Here is a 20,854-nt window from a genome sequence, read left to right on the forward strand (position 1 = left end):
TCGTCTCTCTCTCTCTCTCTCTCTCTCTCTCTTCCATAGAAGCTTACGTATGGACACCGACTAATCATTCTGAGCATGTCAGGGAATTGTATTCGGCGCAATATCTATTATTAAATGTGTTGCACATTTTAATTTCATTAACTAAATGGCTATTACACTGGAACACTTTACATAATCTCCTTTGAGCGTCCGTGTGTAATTTTCATCTGAATTATCAAAAGTGTAATTAATTTTTATTTAGTATTAGACTTTTAATCTCCAAGTTCTCTTTTTCTTTCCTCAAAAAAGGGACAATTTATTTCTGTCCAGTATTAAGTAATTATTATTTGAGTAGGATATTTCATTGTAGTTTCAGTTTTCCCCAATATCAATTAGCCGACTTTCTTTTAGTGTTTTATTGCAACTAATTCAATTTTTTTAGGTTTTATTAAAATACTCCCTATAAGTGCAAGGACCCATCAAAGTGTTTCATAAAAACAATCAATCAAGTTTGTAACATTGTACCTAGGAAACAACACGATTTGCAATACTGCATTCTTCAGATAAATAATTTCAAGTTATCTGGTCAATTTTGAAGCCTTAATTAATTCTGATATTTCAACCGCAACGATTGTAAATAACGCAAATCCAGCGTAATACCAAGTAAACCGACTGAACGAACACTAATTTATGAGTCACAAATATCTTCATTTGCCACCAAGCTCTGGAGTCTAAGCATATGGCATCAAAAGAAATCCATAGCAATAATTAAGCTTTCATTGGCTACCATTCACTATCTTATTGCCAACATGGGTTCTATTTGGTAAAAGCATGGTATTCAAGTTAATCGTACTTCATAAAAAGGTGCAATAATAAAAAAAATAATTAAACCAACTTTACAAATTAATAATAATAATAATAATAATAATAATAATAATAATAATAATAATAATAATAATAATACAAATTATTAGTCTATTACAGTAAGTTACTGGAATCTGGGTTGTACCTCTGTAGACTTGTACCTTGCTGATTATATTTTCTCGGTAGTATTTCTTTTTTCTTACTTCTATTTCTGGTACAGAAAAAAATTACGAGAAATAGACGTCAGAAAAAAGATATATCACCGAGAAAACAATAATAATAATAATAATAATAATAATAATAATAATAATAATAATAATAATAATAATATAACAATCTGATGTTCATGGACGACATCAAGCTGTATGGTAAGAGCATCAAGGAAATAGATACCCTAATCCAGACTGTAAGGATTGTATCTGGGGACATCAGAATGGAGTTTGGAATAGAAAAATGTGCCTTAGTCAACATACAAAAGAGCAAAGTAACAAGGAGTGAAGGGATAAAACTACCAGATGGAAGCAACATCAAACACATAGATGAGACGGGATACAAATACCTGGGAATAATGGAAGGAGGTGATATAAAACACCAAGAGATGAAGGACACGATCAGGAAAGAATATATGCAGAGACTCAAGGCGATACTCAAGTCAAAACTCAACGCCGGAAATATGATAAAAGCCATAAAACATGGGCAGTGCCAGTAATCAGATACAGTGCAGGATTAGTGGAATGGACGAAGGCAGAACTCCGCAACATAGACCAGAAAACGAGGAAACATATGACAACACACAAAGCACTACACCCAAGAGCAAATACGGACAGACTATACATAACACGAAAGGAAGGAGGGAGAGGACTACTAAGCATAGAGGACTGCGTCAACATCGAGAACAGAGCACTGGGGCAATATCTGAAAACCAGTGTGCTCTGGGGCAATATCTGAAAACCAGTGAAGACGAGTGGCTCAAGAGTGCATGGGAAGAAGGACTGATAAAAGTAGACGAAGACCCACAAATATACAGAGACAGGAGAATGACAAACAGAACAGAGGAATGGCACAACAAACCAATGCACGGACAATACATGAGACAGACTAAAGAACTGGCCAGCGATGAAACATGGCAATGGTTACAAAGGGGAGAGCTCAAGAAGGAAACTGAAGGAATGATAACAGCGGAACAAGATCAGGCCCTAAGAACCAGATATGTTCAAAGAACGATAGACGGAAATAACATCTCTCCCATATGTAGGAAGTGCAATACGAAAAATGAAAACCATAAACAGAACCAGTACAAAAAGAGTCATGATTCAGTAGCAAAAGCCCTCCACTGGAGCCTGTGCAAGAAACATCAGCTACCTTGCAGTAATAAGTGGTACGAGCACCAACCTGAAGGAGTGATAGAAAACGATCAGGCAAAGATCCTCTGGGACTATGGTATCAGAACAGATAGGGTGATACGTGCAAATAGACCAGACGTGACGTTGATTGACAAAATCAAGAAGAAAGTATCACTCATTGATGTCGCAATACCATGGGACACCAGAGTTGAAGATAAAGAGAGGGAAAAATGGATAAGTATCAAGATCTGAAAATAGAAATAAGGATATGGGATATGCCAGTGGAAATTGTACCCATAATCATAGGAACACTAGGCACGATCCCAAGATCCCTGAAAAGGAATCTAGAAAAACTAGAGGCTGAAGTAGCTCCAGGACTCATGCAGAAGAGTGTGATCCTAGAAACGGCGCACATAGTAAGAAGCGTGATGGACTCCTAAGGAGGCAGGATGCAACCCGGAACCCCACACTAAATACCACCCAGTCGAATTGGAGGACTGTGATAAACCAAAAAAAATAATAATAATAATAATAATGAACAATTCAGAGCTGACAGTTTATTTCAGCCAATGTACAATCCGCTGCATCTCGTTTTACGTGACTTCCCTAGCATCTAACTTAAATTTCTATTCTTCTGTCAAAAACAGACAAACGAAGAAAAAGTCAAATAAAATACATGAAATGTCTAAACTGACAGGAGACGATATTCACCCAGACTGAATTCCATTTGAATGTTGCTGTGTGCTGTGTCTGGGATCTAGTGTGTGTGTGTGTGAAGAGAGAGAGAGAGAGAGAGAGAGAGAGAGAGAGAGAGAGAGAGAGAGAGAGAGAGAGAGAGAGAATGTGTTTTGCATACTAGGGTTAAAATGTTTGTGCATGAGAACTTTTAGCATAATGACAGAGAGAGAGAGAGAGAGAGAGAGAGAGAGAGAGAGAGAGAGAGAGAGAGAGAGAGAGATAAGTCTGGTATAACTAGAGTAAAAAATTTTATGTAAGATAGAGGGAGACAGAAATTTGGCACAATAAGAATAAGAATGTTTATGTATGAGAAAGACAAAGAAATTTTGGCACAATGGGATTTTTTTTTTTTTTTTTATTTTTTTTTTTTTTTTTTGAGAGAGAGAGAGAGAGAGAGAGAAGAGAGAGAGAGAGAGAGAGAGAGCGTCAAATAAATATTAAATAACCATTGAAATTATGTCATGGCTAAATCTAGTTCTTCCTTATACATTTATCCACTTGTTTCTTCAGACCTGGGCTAGATCAAGATACGAAGTTTCCAGGCCAACTGGGCTCTGTACAGAACAAGAGATGTAAGTGTAAGCTATAAATCACACCATAACCAAATTAACAGCAATAAAAATGAAGATTAACCACTGATGACGAGCAGAATGAAATGGAGTACAGGCCAAGATTGACGATTAATAAATAATAATAATAAAAAAAAAGGAATCTCTCTCTGAACTCCGATACAGAACCTACCAATTATTAAAAAAAAAATTAAATAAAAGAAGATTTGATGATAATATAAAATTCTTAGGTTTAATCAACCAGAAAAAAAAAAAAACAATTTTGGACGACTTAAGACCTAATCAGGAAGTTGACTCCGAGAGATCCAGGACCTAATAAGTAATATGCTGAAAATGAGCAAACAATGCATTAGGCTAATTAGACTCTCTCTCAATTCATTCCGATCCTTTTCTGCCTTCCTAAATCAGACTCTTTATCTCGACTTATCCGTGCTTCGTTCTTCTAGATTTTCGCCTCTCTTCTACCCACCACCTTCGATAAACTTTCTCTTTACTGTTTCTTCACATCTCCCTCATCAAACTTCGTCTTCAGTCCCAGTCACTCTGACAGCGTTATCTTTTCACCTCTCTTTCGGTAATTACGCGCAAGAGTTTCTTATCAACTTACTTCCCTAATTAGACTTCCGCAACACTTATCCTTCCGCCTCCTTAACAAACATCTTTGTCTCTCTCTCTCTCTCTCTCTCTCTCTCTCTCATACACACACAATTATATAAACGAACACAACAGACCGTTTTTACATATCCTTCAATATCCATGATAAGATAATTAATTTCTCTTCTAAATAATCTTTTCGGACGCCCTTCAATGCCGCTGATAAAACTTTTGCTCAGCTTCCCAAGTCCACAGAAGAACTCGTCACTTATCTTCATGTGCTCTTGGTGGAGCTTTTCATTCATACATGCCACTGATGATACTTCTAATGATACTTTTCCCCCCAAATCTTCCTATACGATGAAAAATCATCCGTATATCATCCCAGTTACGACTTTAACTTATCTAAAAAGGAATCATAGCGTAGCTCTGCTAGGAAATGTAGACCACGCAAACTGCACAGAGACTTAGAAATTGAAAGATCTTGTCACCCTTGATTGGGACCTTGCAACAGACCTTAGGACCTAAGAATTCAGGAGGGGGGGCAAACATGGGTTGTAGCTAGGTCTGAGTGACCAATAATTTAAAAGAGGCTGGAAAAAGTATCAAACCCTCTGTAAAATACGAGTACCCCGAATATGGTATTACAAAATTGCAGATCCTTTGTAAAACACGATGATCTAAAAACGAAATAAATCTAAAAAGAAGCAAATGACCCCGAATAAGGTACAAAAAAGTAACAGGTCCTTTATAAAAATACAAATATGCCTTTAAAAGAAAAAGGAATAAATCCGAAAACAAGAAAATGACCGCGAATACGGTACACAAAATGGGGCAAATCCTTTGTGATATACAAATATGCTTGTAAAAAGGGCGGGGGGTATGAATCTGAAAACAAGCAAATGACCTCGAATGCAGAACAGACCTATCGTAACATCAGCAGAGTCCTGGTTAGACGGATTGACGAGAGAAGATGACGAGATTAGGATCGACGGAAGAGTGAGATTGGAGATAGAGAGAGATTTTGAAGAGAGAGAGAGAGAGAGAGATCCCTCGTAAAATGGCAAACGCCATCGCTTTAAGTAATCTAGTATTATTCGTCGAAATCAGCTTTCCCATAGCATTAGGTCTGACCCAAATCTGGCCAAACATTTGTGGCTGTTGATGACGTCCTAATAAAATCTATAATCAAAGATCAATACGGCTCCCGCTGTTTGGGAACCGTATCCCGTTTCAGTGAATGCGCACAGGTTTCTGAATGAGTCGCACAAAAGAAAATTGCAAAAATATTTACATTCTGAAAAGAATAGAATGCATCAGAAAAAAATCATAATCACCGAAAATGGCAAAATAAGTCCGATTCCGTTGAAATTCAATTGAAAAATACAGGGACCTGAAATATGCCCCCAAAAAAAGTATATCTTAGTTTTACCAGACCACTGAACTGATGAACAGCTTTCCTAGGGCTGGCCCGAAAGATTAGAAATTTTTACGTGACTAGGAACCAATTTGTTACCTAGCAACGGGACCTACAGCTTATTGTGGGATCCGAACCAAACTATATCGAGAAATGAATTTCTATCACCAAAAATAAATTCCTCTGATCCCGCGTTGGCCGAGCCGGGAATCGAACTTGGGACCGCCGAATTGGCAGCCGAGCGCGGAAACCACTCGTCTAGCGAAGAACTAAATGAAATATGCCAAGCTTGAAGCATTTATTTTAGATCGATGGTTTTCCTTCATTGTAATGACACATGCCAAAATATCACACACAAAATAAAAAGCACGCAAAAAAACAATTCCAGTCTTTGAAAAATTTCATACTATGACTAAAGGACACATTAAACGTCATGACGTCATCATAATTTTAATATATACCAAATAACAACTGGTATTACGTAGGTATTCATCAAGCAGTTCTAGACTTGATGAACCCTTCCCTAAAAACAATCAACTTTTCCCGACTCACAATTCTGAAAACATTCCTTCTAAAACATTAAAGATAAAGATAACGTAAAGTATTTCTTATTAATGCAATGTGCATTCATAAAACGAACAAACAAAAACCGTAACATAATTCTTACCCTGCAATATAAAGGTCTACATTCACTGACCCCAAGGGAAAAATATGACCCAACGACTTCAACAACCAATAGGAATTGTTATTGTTTTATTAGCAGCCACCCACGCCTCTACAATATGACGTCATGAGGCCAAATACTGAGAATTTAAACTTTTGTGTTCATTATGAAATAGAAAAAGTAATAAAAACAAAGAACACTAATATTTACTTGAAATCTGACCTTTCACAGGCCTCTCGACGAAGTCAGTAAATAAAAATAAAGTTATTTCAAAATGCGTTTATAAGCTTTCGAGATGAAAGCAAATGAACCTTCAGCAAATAGAGGTAGTGATGACGTCATGAATATCAAATTGATTGCATACGTAATAAAATGGGGGAAAAATTGGATGGCTGAGTTTGTAAAGCACGCATTTTTGACACGATACTTAAACACCTGTTGATTTTACTCTACTTCAAAGCATTTGAAACCTGAAGATTAAATAAAAAGTTGAATAAAAAATAAAACAGCATCTGCTGGAAGTCAACGATAGTTCTAATCTACGATAATATAAGATGTTTTATGATTTTCATATACTGGAAAAATACTGAAATAAAACATTCAACAGCAATACAAAGAGCAAATTAAATATTCAAAGATACGGAAAAGCGAATGGCCCCATCCTGCCTGGGAAAAGGAAGCCTTTTCACCCTCGGAAATAAATACTTACTCAAATGTATGGTATCCTGATCAAAAAGCATGGATATCTAGGAGCAGAGGATAAGGAATATATATGTATGTATGTATATATATATATATATATATATATATATATATATACATATATAATATATATATAAATATATATATATATATATATAATATATATATATATATATATATATATTATATATATATATTATTATATATATTTATATAATATATACATATATAAGATTTTTCGAGTACTAAAAATCTCCGACCAAGAGGTATAAAACCAGGCAGATTTCTTTGTACCAAATGAACACTCAATTTCCTGCACATACATCCCGTGCAGATATTGAGACCACACAGCGACGAGAACAGATGATAAGGTGTTTCTGTAATTATGATTGATCATTGCTCAAGTGGGATGTACAGACGAGTCATTTCCATTACATCTAACGCTAGACATTTTTGATGACTAATCTAAAATTCCCATGCTTGATTTTTATTTGAATTATATAGATTTTTGGTATCATGCCAAACACTAGGGGGGTGGGGGGGGGAGGGGCAACTAGGGCCATTTAGCTTTGAGACGGAAATTTACAGTAAAAGGTTTGAAAGGTGTTACAGGAAGAAAACCTCAAAGCAGTTGCACTATGAAACAATTGTTAGGAGAGAATGGACAGAAAGATGGAAGAGCATATGAACGGAGGTACAGTAAAAGGAATGAAAGTAGTTGCAGCTAGGGGGCGAAGGGACGCTGCAAAGAACCGAATGAGGTGCACTGACGGCACTACCCCCTTACGGGGTCCCTTACTGGAAAGGACAAAATTTATAGTACTAAAAATAGGACAGCCAAGACACACAAAATCGTGAAATGAAATTAGAATTGAAAGACAAAACTTTCTCTTTCGTTCCCCCTCTCTAAAACACCTTCAAATAAGCAAGGGAGCACTCGGGGTCCTCGAAGCCAGGGTAACTGTCACTCAATCAATCCACGTCTGCCAGCGCCAACACCCAAATCCTTCCAACCTATATTTTTTTAAGACTGAAGGACAGCCAACATGTCTCTGCAAGAACTTAAGGATAAGATGAAATATGCCTGAAGGACGAAGGTTTCATTATTATTATTATTATTATTATTATTAATATTATTATCATTATTATTATTATTATTCGTAAAACAACTCAGAACAGCTTGTGAGGCGATCAGCTGAAAGGAAGTAAATTAAAAAAATATATATTTCAAAACCAAGACCACAATTTCTTCTTGGATTAAACTGAATAAAGAATTTAGACCAAAGGCCAAGCACTGGGACCTATGAGGCCATTCAGCGCTGAAATGGAAATTGACAGTGAAAGGTTTGAAAGGTGTAAACGGGAATCAATTGTTAGGAGAGGGTGGAAAGTAAGATGGAAGAAAGAGAATACGAAAGGAGGTATAGTAAAAGGAACGAAAGGGACTACAAAGACTCTTAAGTAATGCCTACGGGGAACTTCTTCCTGGTACCTAGTCCGTGCTGCATAGGCCTTCGCCAGAGTCTGGCTTCTTAAGTAAAGCTACAGTGAAGTGGTATGGATGCTGGATGCTGCTCCTTAATTCAGAAACTGCTTAAATTAATACTCTTCTTTCTTCGTCCTTTTTAGTCCTTATTATATAGGTGTATACTTTATGTATGAAGTAACAAATTTTATTCTTAGTTTGTATCTGATTTTCAACTATATTTTACTTCACTTCTAAAGTCCTTTTCCTATTTACTTGACCAAATCCTATTCCTAAAAAACAAATAGATCGCAACCCACTTACAAACAGTTATCTATCACAAAATAAGACCTGAAATGACACCATTTATTTTCCCTGAAAGGCCCAACTGCCAATAACTTAAAAAGAAAATACCGACCAAAAAATATCCTGTACACCGAACTCGTATAGCTGCAAAAATGACAAAATATGAAACGCTGACGACACACACAGATAGAGAGAGAGAGAGAGAAGAGGAAGAGAGACGAGAGAGAGAGAGAGAGAGAGAGAGAGAGAGAGAGAGAGAGAGAGATCAAAGTTTATGCACAGAAGGGGAGATGCGACAGACAGGAAAAAACTGCGGAGTAAAACCTAATCCTGGAGACCAAAGCAAGGCTTCACAAAGGAGGGAAAGAGCCAGGAACTTGGAGAGGAGAAAGAGAGGAGAGAGAGAGGAGGAGAGAAGGACAGAGAGAGACGAGAGAGAGAGAGAGAGAGGATGCACAAAGAAACCAGGAGAGGGACGTTGCCAAAAATTAACGTTCAAATAAAACGATGAAATTGGCGAATAAATCATTTCTTCTGCCAATATTACTGTCACTTCGTCCCTCTCTTCCACTGCCATTTGTCCTCTGTCACACTCTTTCTCCTGATGTAAAATCCATTCGATTCTCACTTTCTCCCTCTCGCTTTTTTGCTACACACACAAACACACACACACACAAAAGTTTGTGTATATATACGTGCACATACGTATGAGTATCTCTCTCTCTCTCTCTCTCTCATCGTCTCTCTCCGTCTCGTATCTCTCTCTGCCCAAAGCAACATTTTTTCCAACTATTTTCAACTTCGGTGACACCCTTTCAATTTCTACTCTATCTTGTATTGCTTTTATCCAACCGTTGCTTGTATCCTCCCCAGTATTACCTGCTTCCGTCAGGCATCGCAAAGCCAAAGAAACAAAAAGCTGTACAACTGAAAAACGGTCATACTTACTTCTTCGTGAAAGAGAAAATCAGATACTGACTAGAAACAAGAGGAAATCTTATTGCAATGGAGTTCATGTTTGTGCGATTTATGGTTTTGAAATATATGTTGCAAATTCGAGAAGTAATAAGAATGTATACGCGTTAATAAGAATAAAAAGCAATATACGGGTAGGATATAGGATTTAGCCCAAGGCCAAGCGCTGGGACTTATGAGGTCACTCAGCGCTGATAATACAAAGGTTTCAAAGCTGTAACAGGAGGAAAACCTCGCAGTTACACTATGACTAAACAGTTAAGAAGCGGTTGGAAAGGAAAATGGAAGAGAATATGAAAGGAGGTCAAGTAAAAGGAATGAAAAGGGTTGCAGCTAAGGTCCGAAGGGGTGCTGCGAAGAACCTTAAGTAATGCCTACAGTGCATCACATGAGGTGCACTGACGGCACTAACGCCCTAAGGAGAAAAAGCAATATATGTTATCAAAACTAGTCTGCAAATTCCCGGAAAAGTAGCCATTTCATAGTTAATATTATTACCTGAAATCTATAACGGTCAGGACATTGGGTTCTTCCACGCAATTCATACAGTTATTCAATTTATGGGAAACCTTAAGGAATATCTAAAAATGCATACGCCAGAAAACACCTCATCATGCAACAGTCATGCGTATGTCATCATCTTTCAAATAAATATATTAACAGTAACGCTAAAGAGATCTGGGTAACTGGTAACTTTATCCAAGGTAGAGTCAGTCTCTCTCTCTCATATATATATATATAGATATATATATATATATATATAATATATATATATATATATATATATATATATATATTATATATATATATATATATATACATACATATATATATATATATATATATATATATATATATATATATATATATATATATATATATATATATATATGTGTATATATATATATATCATATATATATATAAATATATATATACTATATATATACGTATATATATATATATTATATATATCTATATATATATATCTATATATATATATTATATTATATATATATAAGGGTAGAAGTTAGTCCACCGAAATATAGTCCTTAGTTTTATCCCAGTGTGTTTTAATGGGCCTTTTATACTATATATATATATATAATATATATATATATAAAATATATATATATATATCATATACAAATAGATATTTACATATATATATACCTCATGCAAAAAACACAACAAAATGAAGAATTATCAAGAAGCAAAATATATCCTATTGTCCAAATCCTAGGCAGACAGGCGCGTTCCCTCGAGATGAATATTAAAAAAAAGGAGGGGATGGGACTATTTTGGCTTGAAAAGTTAAAATGTACCACGGCCCAGATATGAATTAAATCGAGTCCAGTAACAATTTGTTCTCCAAAAACAAAACGCAACAAACCTTGTGAGTTTCAACAGGAGAAACGCATGGCGGTACTAATTCTGCAAAGGCAGAGGGGAACTGTCGCACGACGGATTTCGTCACTGTATTAAAAACATTAGGGCTAGAATGTTTTGCTTAGCCAGGGAAAGCAGTATGCCAACACACGACTTTGTTTTCCCTGACAATAAATAAAGTTTGCGAATCAGATTATTCTCTTTTACTGGCGTCTATTTGGGGTATACGCCAATGGCAAAAGTGGACTAAAATTAAACCAAATAATAATAATAATAATAATAATAATAATAATAATAATAATAATAATAATAATAATAATAATAATAATAATAATAATAATAATAATGTGTGGCGCCGTGGAGGAGTGGGTTAGGTCGTCAATAGACTTAAGTCAAGTTAAGCAACACTGGGGCTGGGCAGTCGTTGGATGGGTGACCGCTCTCCTCGGCGTTGATTCCTTGGGAAAGGATCTTTACCATAATTTCCTCAGTCCACTCAGCTGTAAATGAGTACCTATCCCTGATGGGGTAGGGTCCAGCTATGGGTTAAATAGCAAAACTCAGCAATGATGGAAAGAAATGAAGGAATAAACGACAACGACGTAAATGGAACCTCTGGCAACAGAGGAGCTTCGTCCGGCAACCAGGTATTCAACCCAATTGTAGGGGAAGACGGTCAGGTACTTGGAGGTCGTCATCCAGCAACTGATCACCACAACGACAGTAATCAACAGCCTGAGATTGGAGCTACAGAGGCAAAAAGGAAGAAATGGACAAGAGAAGAAAATAAGGAAATATGGAGATGCTACATCAGAAGCAACCCGACGGAGAGAGGATATAGAAGAAGATTGGTCAACATCTGGAATGAGAGGAATAACACCCCCCAAACAGAGCAGAGGCTGGCAGACCAAGTAAGGAACATAAAGAAAAAGAACTGGCTCTCCCCAACAGAAAAGAGAAGAACTGGAAAGGGAAATGTCACACAACAACGAATTACACGAAGACGAACTGAGAGACGATGCCACAGAAGACGACAGGGAGGATGAGGTATCAAACAACGACACACGAAGAAACACCGACGAAGTAACAGAGAGGACGGAATGGGTAGAAAAGATTAGACAATGGATGGACCCAGATACAGAGAGAACAAAGATCCCCTCCATGAAAGCCTACAACACCAAGAAATTAAGGGAGAAAACTAGTGAGGTCACTAGTATCACAGTATCACAGAAACAAATAACTTGACATATGCAGGAGCAAGATTAGTAGCAGAACTGATGGGGATTCGAACACAACCAACCCAAAAGAAACCAAAACAGCAACCTCCTTGGAAAAGGCGCCTGGAAAAGCAATCATGGTGATGAGATCTGACTTGAGTAAACTGAAAGAGATGGCAGAAAAAAGGCTAAGAAGCAAGAAACAAGGGAGGAACTCAACGAGAAATACAAAGTACAAGAGAGGGGACTAAACAACACAATAGAAGATGTAAAACAGAGGCTTAAGGCCAAAGCACACAAGATCCAACGGTACATGAACAGGAATAAGGGATACCAACAGAACAAACTATTCGGAACCAACCAGAAAAGACTATACAGCCAACTAAGAGGGGAAGACAACCACCCAGAAATTCCTGAAGCCGAACCAAGTAAGAGACTCTGGGAAAAACATATGGAGCAATCCAGTATCACACAACAAACATGCAACATGGCTCCAGGAAGTCAAGAAGAAGAAACAGGGAGAATAAAACAAAGATTCACAGGACATCACGACAGACACAGTCAGACACCAACTAAAGAAAATGCCAAACTGGAAAGCCCCAGGTCCCGATGAAGTCCATGGATACTGGCTCAAAAACTTCAAGGCCCCTACACCCACGAATAGCAGAACAACTCCAGCATTGTATCTCAAATCACCAAGCACCCAAATGGATGACCACAGGAAGAACATCCTTAGTACAAAAAGACAAGAGTAAGGGAAATATAGCCATAACTACAGGCCTATTCACCTGCCTACCAATAATGTTGGAAGTTACTAACAGGTATCATCAGTGAAAGGCTATACAAACTACCTAGAGGAGACACAAACACCATCCCCACCAACAGAAGGCTGCAGAAGGAAGTGTAGGGGCACAAAAGACCAGCTCCTGATAGACAAAATGGTAATGAAGAACAGTAGGAGAAGGAAAACCAACCTAAGCATGGCATGGATTAGACTATAAGAAAGCCTTCGACATGATACCACACACATGGCTAATAGAATGCCTGAAAATATATGGGGCAGAGGAAAATACCATCAGCTTCCTTCCCAAAAAATACAATGCGCCAACTGGAATACAATACTTACAAGCTCTGGAATAAGACTAGCAGAGGTTAATATCAGGAGAGGGATCTTCCAGGGCGACTCACTGTCCCCACTACTCTTCGTAGTAGCCATGATTCCCATGACAAAAGTACTACAGAAGATGGATGCCGGGTACCAACTCAAGAAAAGAGGCAAACAAAAGCAACCATCTGATGTTCATGGACGACATCAAGCTGTATGGTAAGAGCATCAAGGAATAGATACCCTAATCCAGACTGTAAGGATTGTATCTGGGGGACATCAGAATGGAGTTTGGAATAGAAAAAATGCGCCTTAGTCAACATACAAAAAGGCAAGTAACGAGAGCTGAAGGGATAAAAGCTACCAGATGGGAGCAACATCAAACACATAGATGAGACAGGATACAAATACCTGGGAATAATGGAAGGAGGAGATATAAAACACCAAGAGATGAAGGACACGATCAGGAAAGAATATATGCAGAGACTCAAGGCGATACTCAAGTCAAACTCAACGCCGGAAATATGATAAAAGCCATAAAACACATGGGACAGTGCCAGTAATCAGATACAGCGCAGGAATAGTGGAATGGACGAAGGCAGAACTCCGCAGCATAGATCAGAAAACCAGGAAACAAATGACAATACACAAAGCACTACACCCAAGAGCAAATACGGACAGACTATACATAACACGAAAGGAAGGAGGGAGGGAGAGGACTACTAAGTATGAGGACTGCGTCAACATCGAAACAGAGCACTGGGGCAATATCGCAAAACCAGTGAAGACGAGTGGCTAAAGAGTGCATGGGAAGAAGGACTAATAAAAGTAGACGAAGACCCAGAAATATACAGAGACAGGAGAAAGACAGACAGAACAGAGGACTGGCACAACAAACCAATGCACGGACAATACATGAGACAGACTAAAGAACTAGCCAGCGATGACAATTGGCAATGGCTACAGAGGGAGAGCTAAAGAAGGAAACTGAAGGAATGATAACAGCGGCACAAGATCAGGCCCTAAGAACCAGATATGTTCAAAGTACGATAGACGGAAATAAAATAAAAACATCTCTCCCACATGTAGGAAGTGCAATACGAAAAATGAAACCATAAACCACATAGCAAGTGAATGCCCGGCACTTGCACAGAACCAGTACAAAAAGAGGCATGATTCAGTGGCAAAAGCCCTCCACTGGAGCCTGTGCAAGAAACATCAGCTACCTTGCAGTAATAAGTGGTACGAGCACCAACCTGAAGAGTGATAAGAAAACGATCAGGCAAAGATCCTCTGGGACTATGGTATCAGAACGGATAGGGTGATACGTGCAAACAGACCAGACGTGACGTTGATTGACAAAGTCAAGAAGAAAGTATCACTCATTGATGTCGCAATACCATGGGACACCAGAGTTGAAGAGAAAGAGAGGGAAAAAATGGATAAGTATAAAGATCTGAAAATAGAAATAAGAAGGATATGGGATATGCCAGTGGAAATCTACCCATAATCATAGGAGCACTAGGCATATCCCAAGATCCCTGAAAAGGAATCTAGAAAAACTAGAGGCTAAGAAGTAGCTCCAGGACTCATGCAGAAGAGTGTCATCCTAGAAACGGCACACATAGTAAGAAAAAGTGATGGACTCCTAAGGAGGCAGGATGCATCCCGGAACCCCACACGATGAATACACCCAGTCGAATTGGAGGACTGTGATAGAGCAAAAAAAAAAAAAAAAAAAAAAAAAAATAAAAAAAAAAAAATAATAATAATAATAATAATAATAATAATAAAAAATAAAAATAATAATAATAATGAACTAAAACAAAACCCAGAAATAATAATACAGGTTTTACTGAAAATAAAGGCTATTTCTGCAGCGTTTATTTTTGTATAGAGGTTTCTCTATTCTTCTTATTACTGACTTTTCTTCTGCTGTACTCAAATTGGCTATTAAAACGCCAAATGGCGGATTCATGTCAAAACGTGGTATTTGTCGAACTGAATATATTCTACATATTGCAGTACAAACTGGATCTTAAACATAATCGACAAGTTCCAATTTGTACTGCATTTTGTATAATATATTCAATTTGACAAATACCCCGTTTTTGACATGAATCCCACATCTGGCGCGTTTTTAATAGCCAATTTGAGTACAGAAGAAAAAGTTAGTAAGTAATAAGAAGGATATATATATATATATATATATATATATATATATATATATATATATATATATATATTTATATATTTATATATATATATATATATATATATATATATATATATATGCTTTTAGATCCGTGGATTGTTAATTTAATTCACAATTTTAGCGCAGTGATTAGTGGTGATTTCCTCATGATGTAGGGCAGTAACGTAATGTAAATTTTTTTAGGTAACTTTGAAAATAAAATAAGACAATCAGTATACATACATGTGTATATTATATATATATATATATATATATATATATATATATTATATATATATATATATATATATATATATATATATATATAATATACACAAGTATGTATACTGATTGTCTTATTTTATTTTCAAAGTTACCTAAAAAAATTTACATTACGTTACTGCCCTGCATCATGAGGAAATCACCACTAATCACTGGGCTAAAATTGTGAATCAAATTAACAATCCACGGATCTAAAAGCACCCACAACCTTGCAATCAAGAAAACTCCAAAAGGAGTTGCCAAGACGTCAACCCACTCTCTGGAAGAGGCATATATCTTTTGCGTAAACTATCCCCCAGAGGGAACATCCACTATCCCAAATGGTTCGTGACCGAAATCATTTCCCCTCTGAGTAAGTTTTGCAATAGACGCCAAACCGCTTGGATAACTATAATGTTAATGATGATGAGGATGATGATGATGATGCGGATGATGACAATTATGATAATGATGATGATGATAAGGAAAGAAAGATGATAATGATGATATTTATAATAATGATGAGTATGATGATTATTACAATTATAATGACGATGATAATGATGATGATGATGATGATTGATGATGATGATGATGATGATGGTGATGACGCTAATGGTTGATAATGACACTGTTGATAAAAACAATGATGATGATTTTGATAAAGATGGGTGATAATGATGATGACGATGAGGATGGTAGAGATAATGATGATGAAGACGATGGGTAATAATGATGATGATGATAAAATAATGCTAAGGATGGTCACGATAATGACAATGATAATGATGATGATAATCAGGATGAAAAAATAATAAGGATGATAACAAGAATGATAATGATAATGATATAAATAATGATAAGGATGAAGATAATTCTGAGAATGATAATGATGATAATAATCAGGATGCTAAAAATAAGGATGATGAGAATGAAAATGATGATGATAATCAGGAAGATAAAAATAATGATAAGGATGATAATGATAATGATGATGGTAATCAGGATAAAAATAATAATAATAATAATAATAATAATAATAATAATAATAATAATAATAATAAAATTCACCTCTCTCTCCCTACACAGGCTCGAAGTAAGAGCGGCTCGGCTGATGTGGTGGCCAAGAGCCAGTCGCGACGGGCGTTACCGACAGAAGCCTGGGGCCCCAGGCACGGGGATCAAGCCCGGAACCAAACCCTCCGCCCAGAAGACGCAAGTCAAGACAGCGCCCTCCAAAATCCAGACCTCGACGACGACGTCGTCGGCGACGGCTGCGCGGAAGGGCAAAAAGGGCGCCAAGAACCAACAGTACGACCTCATCGTCACGATAGACTTGGTGAGTTGTGCTTACTCTTCAGAACAACTTACGTACGGTATACCTATGAGTCGTTTACTATTTAATCATTTATTGATCATTCACTCTTCAATCATTTATTGATCATTCACTCTTCAATAAATTATGGATCATTCACACCTCAATAAATTATTGATAATTCACTCTTCAATCATTTATTAATCATTCACTCTTTAATGAATTACTGATCATTCACTCTTCAATAAATTATGGATCATTCACTTTTCAATAAATTATTGATCATTCACTTTTCAAATAAATTATTCATCATTCACTCTTAAAAAAATCATTGATTATTCACTCTTAAGTAAATTATTGATCATTCACTCTTCAATAAATTATGGATCATTCACTTTTTATCAGATTATGGATCATTCAATAAATTAAAAATCATTCACTATTCAATAAATTATGGATCATTCCACAAATTAGGGATCATTCACCATTCAATAAATTTTGGACCATTCACTCTTCAATAAATTATGGATCATTCACTCTTCCATAAATTTAGGACCATTCACTATTCAATAGATTACAAATTATGGATCAGTCACTATTCAATAAATTATTGATCATTCACTCTTTAATAAATTTTGGATCGTTCGCTATTCAATAAATTATGGACCTTTCGGTCTTCAATCAATTATTAATCATTCACTCTTCAATAAATTAAGGACCATTCAGTATTCAATAATTACAAATTATGGATCAGTCACTCTTCAATAAATTATGGATCGTTCACTCTTCAATTAATTATGGATCATTCAGGACCGTTCACTCCTAATTAATTATGGATCATTCACTATTCAACATATAAGTTATGGATCATTCACTATTCATTAAATTATAAATTAGGGATCATTCAATATTCAATAAATTATGGATCATTCACCATTCAATAAATTTTGGATCATTCACTCTTCAATAAATTATGGACCTTTCATTAGCCAATAAATTATGCATCATTAAACTGTTCAATTATGGAGCATTCCCTATTTAATAAATTACGGATCACTACTACCCAAATTATGGATCATTCACTCAATAAATTATGGATCATTCACTCTTCAGTAAATTAAGGATCGTCCACTATTCAATAAATTAAGGATCATTCACTTTTCAGTAAATTGTTTTTCTCCCGTATATCTCCCAGAATGTCTTTAGAAATGATACTTTGAAATCAGGGCAATATAAACGCATATGTTTCTCTCAGGTAAACGTTGCATTTTTTATACCCTAGTCAATGAACTCTTTCCTTTACATTTATCTTTGAAAGCTCTTGTTTGTGTGTGTGTGTGTGTGTGTGTGTGTGTGTGTGTGTGTGTGTGTGTGTGTGTGTGTGTGTGTGTGTGTGTGTTATCAGGCTTAATGATGAGAGAAAGATGGAATCGACAAATGCCCGGCAAGTTTTATATAAATCAGCTGAGCGTCAAAGAACCTAATTCGGCTTGCGAGCTCGCGAAATGTTATCAGTCTGAGATGACACCTCTGAGCACAGGTCAGTTTGGTTTTTATCTTTTTTTTTTTTTTTCTTTGGCTACCATTTCATGGCCTAACTATTATGCGGCGTTTTAGCTAACAGGAGTTTGGACTCAATGAAAACGAACTGACAGAAAAGCAATATCATAGTTAAGAGATATTATATCATAAAGTCTTAATTTTATGCATGAATGCACACAATCAGCCATCCTGTTGATTAATTTTCTTATTCAATATCTAAACTGGCCTTTAAACTCTGCTGCAGATGATTTCCTAACATTTTGGAATAATAGGTGGGGCAATTTAGACGAATTCCTTTCAAAATTAAATGCATTAGTGCCCAACATCAAATTTAAAGTTGAATGGGAAACAAACAACAAAACTCCTTTTCTTGATGTTTTAATAATCAGAAACACGACAGAATACAAATTTACCATATACAGAAAACCAAGATTCTCACTTTCATACATACACTACTTCAGTTATCATGACATTTCTATCAAGATATGCGTAGCCAGCAATCTATTCTTAAGAGCCTTACGAATTTCTTCCTCAAATTGCCTGGAAAAGGAATTTAAACTAATTCGTAAGCAGCTTTCTTCTTTAAGGTACCCTGATTATATAGCTGAGAAAGCAATTCATAAAACAAGCGTAATTTTCTACAAACCCCCTCAAGACAAGACGGGAGAGACACCCAACAATAAAATAAAAATCCAACAAAAGCCAATCCCCAATGTATACGAAATCCCATGCCTGGACTGTGACCAATCTTATATCAGCTTTAAAGGAAAATCACTTCCCCAGAGATTAATACAACATAAACAGTCAGTTAGGTAAGTACAACAGAGCTCAGCTGTTTTTAACAATATAAATAACCATAACCACAGAATAAGCTGGAATTTGTCACATATAATTTAAGGCAGCAAATGTTGGTACAAAAACCATATGGTGGAGTCTGCCTTGATTAAACAGAGGTAATGAACACCGCAAAGGGGCGCTTGGGGTTCAGATATCTTAGATAAAATCGTCCTTCAACCAACGCTTAAGAAGATTAAAGAGGAATTATCAACCGGGGTGACCTAGTTAAACGGTTTACCTGTGGATGGACCTCTTTTTATAAATACTGCCTTTTCTGTAACTTTTCTCATTCATTACCAACCTGAAGAGAGAGACAGCGGTCTCTGAAATATATTAATTACTTTCTATATTTTCGCGTTTATAATTTATATATACGCATATATATATAGTATATAGATAGATATTAGTATATATATATATATATATATATATATATATATATATATATATAGATATATATATAGATATATCTATATATATATATATGGATATATATTATATATATATAGAGATATATTAGATATATATAGTATATATATATTTTATATATAATATATATATATATAAAAGAAAGATCACAAACCTTCAAACGCAAGAACACCACATCCCAAACAAATGACATGACGCAATAATATCGGGGAGAAAAAAAAAACGCACGCTCAAAACGTACCGCTCTGCTCGACACTTCCTAGTTATTCATTAAAGTTAATGAAACGTTCTCGGCCCAAATATCGATCAGTTAAAAAAAATATGAATAGCACCAATCACACCACGCATGCGCAAAGGTTCAACAACCATTTCTAGCTTTAAATAAAGTGTCATTTTGAAATGAGAAGCTGACATTTCGCCTCTTCAAGTGTGTTAAAAAAATTTGAACATGTTGGTAAATTCGCAAAATAATTATTTTAAAAAATCGACTTCTTTGTTCACTTAAAATCAGTGACGAAAGATGCCATGAAAGAGCAACTCCGACAAAAACAGTGTTTATGAAAAAAATATTTATTATGAAAACAATATTTTACAACAGCAATAACCTTGATCAGGCTCACTCGCCATCCGGAAGTGACTCGTATAATCATTGCATGACACAAACATGCTGATGGCGGAAGTAGATATATTTGCGTATATTACATATTACACATTTGGTAACATACACACAAATAAACGTGGAAAACAAACAAATAATAAAAGTGTGTTTTCACGCCACAGACAAAATGCAACTATGGACACGAGTGTATGAACGAGATATATATGTATGTATATGTATACATATGTATGTGTACGTGAGAGATGTACATATATATATATATCATATATATATATATCTATATAATATATATATATTACATATAGCTTTTCATGTTATTTTTTTCATATTTT

The 20,854-nt window shown here is 35.9% G+C and overlaps 1 long non-coding RNA gene across 2 annotated transcripts in view; it reads left to right on the forward strand.

Annotated features, from left to right (window-relative positions):
* The window catches only part of LOC135202460 (uncharacterized), a 245,324-nt gene extending 228,407 nt beyond the window's left edge, over positions 1 to 16,917 (forward strand). For both annotated transcript variants that reach the window (XR_010311746.1, XR_010311747.1), the window contains exon 3: positions 16,870 to 16,917. This is a non-coding gene — a long non-coding RNA (uncharacterized LOC135202460). The remainder of the gene's footprint in view (positions 1 to 16,869) is intronic.
* Positions 16,918 to 20,854: the final 3,937 nt, after the last annotated feature.

The sequence above is a fragment of the Macrobrachium nipponense genome, chromosome 30 (assembly GCF_015104395.2).
Source record: "Macrobrachium nipponense isolate FS-2020 chromosome 30, ASM1510439v2, whole genome shotgun sequence".
Taxonomy (NCBI): domain Eukaryota; kingdom Metazoa; phylum Arthropoda; class Malacostraca; order Decapoda; family Palaemonidae; genus Macrobrachium; species Macrobrachium nipponense.